The 8,643-nt window shown below is 47.5% G+C and overlaps 1 pseudogene; it reads right to left on the bottom strand.

Annotated features, from left to right (window-relative positions):
• Window positions 1-6,446: 6,446 nt before the first annotated feature.
• LOC117884440 lies at window positions 6,447-7,552 on the bottom strand (annotated as a pseudogene).
• Window positions 7,553-8,643: the final 1,091 nt, after the last annotated feature.

Consider the following 8,643-nt stretch of genomic DNA (forward strand, 5'->3'; position numbering starts at 1 on the left):
CTCTGCTGTTGAAGTCCCCAAATCCTGTGGTTTAGAGACTTCAATTAGCAGAGAATCCTCCAGCTAGCAATCCCTGCCCCATGCTGCGGAGGAAGGTGAAAAACCTCCAGGGCCTCTGCCAATCTACCCTGGAGGAAAATTCCTTCCCGACCCCAAATATGGTGATCAGTAGANTTCCCAACCCCAAATATGGCGATCAGTAAAACCCCGAGCACGTAGGCAAGATTCTCCAGCCTGACCCTCATTAGCCATTATACTATTTACCAGCGATGGCACGCTGTGCCTCCCGCCCAGCCCAGGCCGGTGCCAAGGGTGCCCGCGCTTCCCTCCACCTCCTGCAGCTGGAGAACTCCAGGCTCCTTCGGCCACGCCCCGGGCTCCCCACCCGAGTGTAATTGGAACAATCCTAGATCCCCTCCCCCGCCCCCGACATCGGGGCATCGCCACACTGTGGGCCCTCAGTCTACTCTTGCCGGGGGTGATTTCTGCCCCTGGTGTTTTGAGTCGAATGGGGACCAGGCCCTTGGGCTTCCCAATCTGCTCTGGCTTCCTCTTCTCTCCCCGTCTCCCCTGGTTCCCACCTGCGAGCCCAGCTCCCCAACTGATCTGGGATAGAGGCAGGACTCTGCCTGCCCGAGGCAGGATCCCCGACTGACCACACCCAACGGCTGTCGAAAGATCTGTCCCGACTTCCCCCTTTCCCCCAGGGACCCAGGAAAGCTTGTGGCTTTGGGAGGGAGCTGGGAGGGTTTGTTGGTCAGCTTCCCCGAGCGTAGGGAAATAACTGGCCAGAGGCGGCTCAGTGCCGGGGTGCCAGGGAACCACGAGGGAGAGCCCTGGCATTTCTAGCACTAGCTGGTGGTCGAGGCAGTAAGGAAAAACCCATGAATGGAGCCACGAGCTCGGTCTGTGGCCCTGTCTCTCTCTGCGGATGTGCCATGCCAGCCCAACGGGGCCTGGTCAGAACAGGGGGCCTCGGGCGCTGCCACCCACCCTCCCTCCCATGGGGCTGTGTCCAGACAAGCTCTGCTGAGAGCGCTTGATGGCTGCAGGGGGGTTTGCGGGGGGAGGTGTCCTCCTACCATCCTGCTTCTCCAGGAGAAGCTGTGCTGGGTCGCCATGGGCACCCAGATGACCAGGACCAGAAGGACACTGGTGTACAACACCCAGGAGCTGTCCCAGCAGGCACAGAACCAGCTCTGCGTGATCCCCATCCCCGTGCCAAACATGCTGGGGAGGAGGGTCTGGACGCGCACTGGGGTGGAGATGCTGCACTCCCGGCTGTTGCTGCCACTGGATCTCTCCTGAGGGGCTTTGTTCCAATGAGCGTCATAAAGGGCCAGGACCAGGTGGGTCCTGACATCACAAAGGGGCTGCAGGCATCAGAGGTGGGCAAGATGCTCAGCTCCCTGCAGCCCCTCCCCAGCCCCCCATGTAGATACTTAGAGACTGTGACTGAGTCACCCCGTAACCTTCTCTTGGTTAAGCGAAAGAGATTGAGCTCCGGGAGTCTCTCACTAGTCTGTGTGGTGGGAAGAACATCTCAACAGCCCAACACTGGCATTTAATTTCAAAAAGGGGAACTATGCAAAAATGAGGGGGTTAGTTAAACAGAAATTAAAAGGGACAGTGACTAAAATGAAATCCCTGCAAGCTGCAGGGCGCTTTTTAAAGACACCATAATAGAGGCCCAACTTCAGTGTATCCCCCAAATTAAGAAACACAGTAAAAGAACTAAAAAAGAGCCACCGTGGCTAAACAACCATGTAAAAGAAGCAGTGAGAGATAAAAAGACTTCCTTTAAAAAGTGGAAGTCAAATCCTAGTGAGGTAAATAGAAAGGAGCATAAACACTGCCAAATTAAGTGTAAAAATGTAATAAGAAAAGCCAAAACGGAGTTTGAGGAACGGCTAACCAAAAACTCAAAGGGTAATAACAAAATGTTTAAGTACATAAGAAGCAGGAAGCCTGCTAAACAACCACTAGGGTCCCTTGATGATCGAGATACAAAAGGAGCGCTTAAAGACGATAAAGTCATTGCAGAGAAACTAAATGGATTCTTTGCTTCAGTCTTCACGGCTGAGGATGTTAGGGAGATTCCCAAACCTGAGCCGGCTTTTGTAGGTGACCAATCTGAGGAACTGTGACAGATTGAAGTGTCACTAGAGGAGGTTTTGGAATTAATTGATAAACTTCACATTAATAAGTCACAAGGACCACATGGCATTCACCCAAGAGTTCTGAAAGAACTCAAATGTGAAATTGTGGAACTATTAACTAGGGTTTGTAACCTGTCCTTTAGATCGGCTTCTGTACCCAACGACTGGAAGATAGCTAATGTAACGCCAATATTAAAAAAGGTCTCTACAGGTGATCCCGGCAATTACAGACCAGTAAATCTAAAGTAGGTGTGACGAAATGGAGGATTTTCTTGTCTATTTTCTTGTTTTCGGTGGGGTTTCAATGGTTTGCATGCGGAGGGGGTGGGACTCAGTGTCCCTGGGTGTTACTGGTTTAACGAGGTGAGGGGAGAGGGAGTTTGTTGTTACAGAGGACCGGAGAGGCAATGTGGGACGCCAGCCAATGGCCTGGAGGATGGATACCCCAGCGACCGGTGACCCGGAGACCCAGCTGAGGAATCGCATCCGGTTCTGGCCAGTGGGAGGACAATGGCTGCAGAGTGAGGAGCCAGTGACCTAACCAGCCGGTTCCAGCCAGAGGACAGAAGCGAGGAGAGGAGGCCCCGGTTTATGACACTGTTTACCTGGAGAGAAGACAATGGACAGAGGCCGGGTTTGGGGCCAGGGATCTCAGATGCCCAGCTGGGAAGCAGGGGGGCTCTGGGCTAGAGAGGGGGAGCAGGCAAAGCCCACCTGGATGCAGAGAGACTGGGATGTGCTGGGCTGAGGGAGGCCAGGCCTGAGTCCCTGAGAGTTTCCTGTGCTGTGTTCAACTTTCAATAAATCCTCCTGTTTTATGCTAGCTGAGAGTCACTCCGGTCTAGAGAACAGGGTTGCATCAACCCCTTTGGGGGTGGAGGCCCCGGGGGTCCAGAGCGAGTGGACTCCCTGAGGGGGCCCACGGCAGAGACAGACGTGCTAAGGCTCAGAGAGGTGGAGGGGCCTGACCCCGAGAGAGAGTGGACCCCCAAGAAGTGCTGTCGCACTGAAAGGGGCACCCCACACAGACCGCACGGGGCCAAGAGCGGGCACGATCTGTGAGTCTGTGACAGTAGGTACAGGGCAAATTAGTCAAAACAATAGTAAAGAATAAAATTGTCAGACACATAGAAGAACATAAATTGTTGGGCAAAAGTCAACATGGTTTCTGTATAGGGAAATCATGTCTTACTAATTTATTCTTTGAAGAGGTCAACAAACATGTGGACAAGGGGGATCCAGTGGACATAGTGTACTTAGATTTCCAGAAAGCCTTTGACAAGGTCCCTCACCAAAGGTTCTTACGTAAATTAAGTTGTCATGGGATGAAAGGGAGGGTCCTTTCATGGATTGAGAACTGGTTAAAAGACAGGGAACAAAGGGTAGGAATTAATGGTAAATTCTCAGAATGGAGAGGGGTAACTAGTGGTGTTCTCCAAGGGTCAGTCCTAGGACCAATCCTATTCAACTTATTCATAAATGATCTGGAGAAAGGGGTAAAAAGTGAGGTGGCAAAGTTTGCAGATGATACTAAACTGCTCAAGATAGTTAAGACCAAAGCAGACTGTGAAGAACTTTAAAAATATCTCACAAAACTAAGTGATTGGGCAACAAAATGGCAAATGAAATTTAATGTGGATAAATGTAAAGTAATGCACACTGGAAAAAATAACCCCAACTATACATACAATATGATGGGGGCTAATTTAGCTACAACAAATCAGGAAAAAGATCTTGTAGTTATCGTGGATAGTTCTCTGAAGTTGTCCGTGCAGTGTACAGAGGCGGTCAAAAAAGCAAACAGGATGTTAGGAATCATTAAAAAGGAGATAGAGAATAAGACAGAGAATATATTATTGCCCTTATATAAATCAATGGTATGCCCACATCTGGAATGCTGCATGTAGATGTGGTCTCCTCATCTCAAAAAAGATATACTGGCACAGAGAAGGGCAACTAAAATGATTAGGGGTTTGGAAAGGGTCCCATATGAGGAGAGATTAAAGAGGCTATGACTTTTCAGCTTGGAAAAGAGGAGACTAAGGGGGGATATGATAGAGGTATATAAAATTATGAGTGATGTGGAGAAAGTAGATAAGGAAAAGTTATTTATTTCTTCTCATAATACAAGAACTAGGTGTCACCAAATGAAATTAATAGGCAGAAAGTTTAAAACAAATAAAAGGAAGTTCTTCTTCACACAGCGCACAGTCAACTTGTGGAACTCCTTACCTGAGAAGGTTGTGAAGGCTAGGACTATAACAGAGTTTAAAAGAGAACTGGATAAATTCATGGAGGTTAAGTCCATTCATGGCTATTAGCCAGGACGGGTAAGGAATGGTGTCCCTAGACTCTGTTTGTCAGAGATCACTTGATCATTACCTGTCAGGTTCACTCCCTCTGGGGCACCTGGCATTGGCCACTGTCGGTAGACAGGATACTGGGCTGGATGGACCTTTGGTCTGACCGAGTACGGCTGTTCTTATGTTCTTATGGTCTAGGCATCAGGGTTTCTAACCTTTGAATCATTCTTGCAGCTTTTTTCTGACTTCTCTTTCATTGATAACATCCTTCTGGATGGCGTTCACCAGCATAAGCCCTTGGAGAATGGCATTAAATTGGAGTAACACCACAGTGAATCAGGCAGGTGCGGTGAGGCTCCGGATGGGACTGGTCCCCAGACCAGGTGTCTGTCTGTCAACATCCCCTGGCCACTGTCGGAAGACATGATACTGGGCTAGATGGACCTTTGGTCTGACACAGTATGGCCGTTCTTATGTTCTTATGTGTCACCATCTTCCACGCTGGCACTGTTCAATTCAGAGACAGGGAGAGGAGAATGTTCAGAAGAAAATCTGATTAAGCAATTCTCTGCTCAGTATGACTAAGGAGACCTCCATCTACTGTACACATTCACACAGCATTGCTCATGCTTGCATTTCATCAGGAGATTCGCTATATTTAATGCAAAGCCTCAACTGCTGGAGTCACGTGATTATATGAGACTCTCAGCTTCCATGACAACAAGAAGTAAGTTTCTGGCATTCATGGTTATTCAGGAGAGAAAAAATGTGACCCAAATGCATCCTAAAGATTGAAAACCCAGAAGGTGAATAAACAGAATCCAAATTTATTATTATTATTATTATTAAAAATCGTGGTTTTGGAACCAATCTCTCGATTTTTGGGGGTCCTGAATCAAGATTTTTGCACTTTGGAGGTTCATAATACTGAAATTAAAACTGTTCTGTTTGCAACACATTTGTGACCTCTTGATAACCCTCTTATTTTTCATGTAGAGTTTAAATAAATAAAAATAAACTGAGTTGTGGAGTTTTATTTTTGATAAATCTGGGAATTAAAGCAGCAGCCATTTCTGTATTATTATTATTAGAGCTGGTCCAAATTTTCAAAAGAAATATTTTGCTGATTTTCTTTTTTCAAAACAAATACATTTGTACAACAAATTATTGATATTGTCAAAATTCTTCATTTCCCCCCCTAAAAATATGGTCGTATTTGATTTTATTTTCAAAAATTGTATCCAAAAATGTGTTGACATCTTTTCTTTCATGAACAATCATTTTGATTGTGTTTTTATAACAATCTTTTGGGAGAAAACACAAATGGACCCGTTGAAAAATGTTTGTTGGGGTGTGATTTTTTTTCAATCTCCCTCCCAAACAACACTTCCTTATTTACTTGCTCTATACCGCTCATGATTTTATAGACCTCAATCATATCTCCCCTGAGCCGTCTCTTTTCCAAGCTGAAAAGTCCCAGTCTTATTAATCTCTCTTCATATGGAAGCCATTCCATACCCCTAATCATTTTGGTTGCCCTTTTCTGAACTTTTTCCAAGTCCAAGATATCTTTTTTGAGATGGGGCGATCACATCTGCACGCAGTATTCAAGGTGTGAGCGTACCATGGATTAATATAGAGGCAACATGATATTTTCTGGCCTATTATCTATCCCTTTCTTAATGATGCCCAGCGCTCTGTTTGCTTTTTTGACTGCCGCTGCACATTGAGTGGATGTTTTCAGAGAACTATCCACAATGACTCCAGGATCTCTTTGCACTCTTTGATCACATGCACTGCAGTAGCCCCTCCCTTCCGGGGACAACGTTGTGGTGGACTCTGCTTCCCTGTAACCCTGTGTGTGCTGTGCTGTATAAAGATGGTCTGATGGTTAGGGGGCTAGGCTGGGAATTGAGGGATCTAGGTTCTGTCCCCAACTTGGAAGCTCATTTATGATACAAGCTTGGCAGCTGGGGTGGGGTAGGCTGGGGTGATATCTAAGAAAACCACATTTGGGCCTTAGGTTTATGCTCTGGAGTGGGGAAGGGAAGATGCCAGGAACCTAGCTGTGTCCTAACAAACTCCCCCCAGTAACAGCCAATCTGCTGGGACAGCCCTGCAGAATTCCCTGGATCTCTGTGGGGCACGAGGCAGCTGATCCAGGGAGCCACACCCCACTAGAAGGGGTTTGCTGATTGGACTCTTCTCCGATGAATAATTCCCAGAATCCTCCGACGGATCTGCTTGGTTTTCAAGCTGTCGATGATGGGGTTCAGGACGCGGTGGGGAAGAGGGGCACTAGCAGGTAGGCATCAGCCAGGAGCGTGTGCGTGAGGTGGGACAGGTGCCTCCCAAACCTGTGTAGGACGGACAACCCAATGAGTGGACTGTAGATGGTGCAGCAGGTGTGAGAGATGCAGGTGCTGAATGCCTTGACGTGCTCTTCCCAGGAGGCAGTGCTCAGGACGGCCTTCAGGATCATGACATATGATGGGTGGATAGACAAGGAATCCAATCCCTTGGTCAGTACCGTGGCAGTCAGACCGTACAAGTTGACCTGTTGACCTGTTTTGTCCCCATGGGCCAACGTCCGCACATCCGAGTGCAGGCAGAAGGGAAGCCTTTTAATGAGGAAGACAACTGGCAGCATCACACAGACTGCCCGCAATAGAATCGCCGCCCCTGCCTTTTGCTCCTGACATTTGTCAAGACGGAGGCATATCTCGGAGGGTTGCATATGGCCACAAAGCAGTCAAACGCCATGGCAACCCAGGTCCCCAGACTCTGCGGTGGAGAAGTCTGGATGAAGTACATCTGGGTAACGCAGGCATTGAAATGGATGGAGCTGGAATCCAATCAGAAGATGCTCAGCATGGTGGGCAAGGTGGAGACAGATAAGCCCAAGTCTGCCAATGCCAGCGTCGAAAGGAAATAGAACATTGGGATGAGGAGACTGTGGTCCAGCCATATGACAGAGAGCATGATGTAGTTCACTGAGCCCAGAGGGAAAGCCATCCAATAATAGACATGCTGCAGCCCTGGAATTCCTGTGAGGATTAAGGCCAAGTGGCTGAAGCCAGTCTGATGCATCGCTGATGTCTCATGCATTCAGTGTCCTCTGTAGGTCCAAACAACAACTGTAATAACAGCAGCATTATCCATTTGTAGGTCATCTACCAAAATACTACATTAAAAGAACATTATTAAGGTTACAAAGTCAAGCACTTAAAAGTTAGGGCATGACAGAATTAAGACTGCCTGCCAGCCCTCTTTGTGTGTATCCCTCATGAGACAGTTTGTTATTACAGGCCACGTAGAATTTAGCCACAGGACCTCTGCCTCATTCAGTGCATAGCATGGACCGTGCTCGCTTCATGAGCAGCTATTCAAACTCTGATTGCTGTTCCTTGATCCGGGTGTGGCCTCTGGCTTTATTCAAACCCTGTACTGAAGACAGAGGAATTAATTTGTTTTCCAATTATTATGTCCATTGTAGAGATTGGGGAAATGAGGCACAGGGAGATCAAGGTAAAAAGTGTCCCCTACTTCAAGCATGGCCAAGCTGAGACGCCAGGACTGGAATCTTCAGAGTACTTAGCGTTAGGCAGTGCGTCGTATGTTCAAAACACAGTCCCCAGTGGCACCAATGAGTGTTCAGTGCCTCTGCACCCAGGATATGAGGATCACACAATTAGTGACACGTTTGGTTTAAGTGACTTGCCCAGTATCACATAGTCAGTCTGTGGCAGAGGCAGGGATCCGATCCAATTCTCCAGGGCAGCACTCAATAGTCTTAACCCTGAGACCATCCTCTCTCTTCCAGTGTACGTTGCTCTCACAAACTGTGCCTCAGCCTGATTGACGTTTACCCAGATCACCAAAAATAAACATAGATTCTCCCAGTTCTGCCCTCAGATGCGATTGTGAGACTCCCTTTGGGGATAGTGAAGTTGCCCCAGTCAAAGTCAAAGCAGAATTTGGTCAAACGGGAGTGGCACTAGGTAACTGGCAATGCTCAGATACTATGGGGATGGGTGCCAGACAGAAAGAAAGGAAGGAAGGAAAAAAGAAAAAAAAAAAAGAATGGTCAGAAGACAAAATGCAGTTAAACCAGAGAGAACTTACTACTGCAGGATCAGAAATAATGTGATTATTTTTGTATCTGGATGGATTTTTTATTT

The sequence above is a fragment of the Trachemys scripta genome, chromosome 1 (genome assembly GCF_013100865.1).
Source record: "Trachemys scripta elegans isolate TJP31775 chromosome 1, CAS_Tse_1.0, whole genome shotgun sequence".
Taxonomy (NCBI): domain Eukaryota; kingdom Metazoa; phylum Chordata; order Testudines; family Emydidae; genus Trachemys; species Trachemys scripta.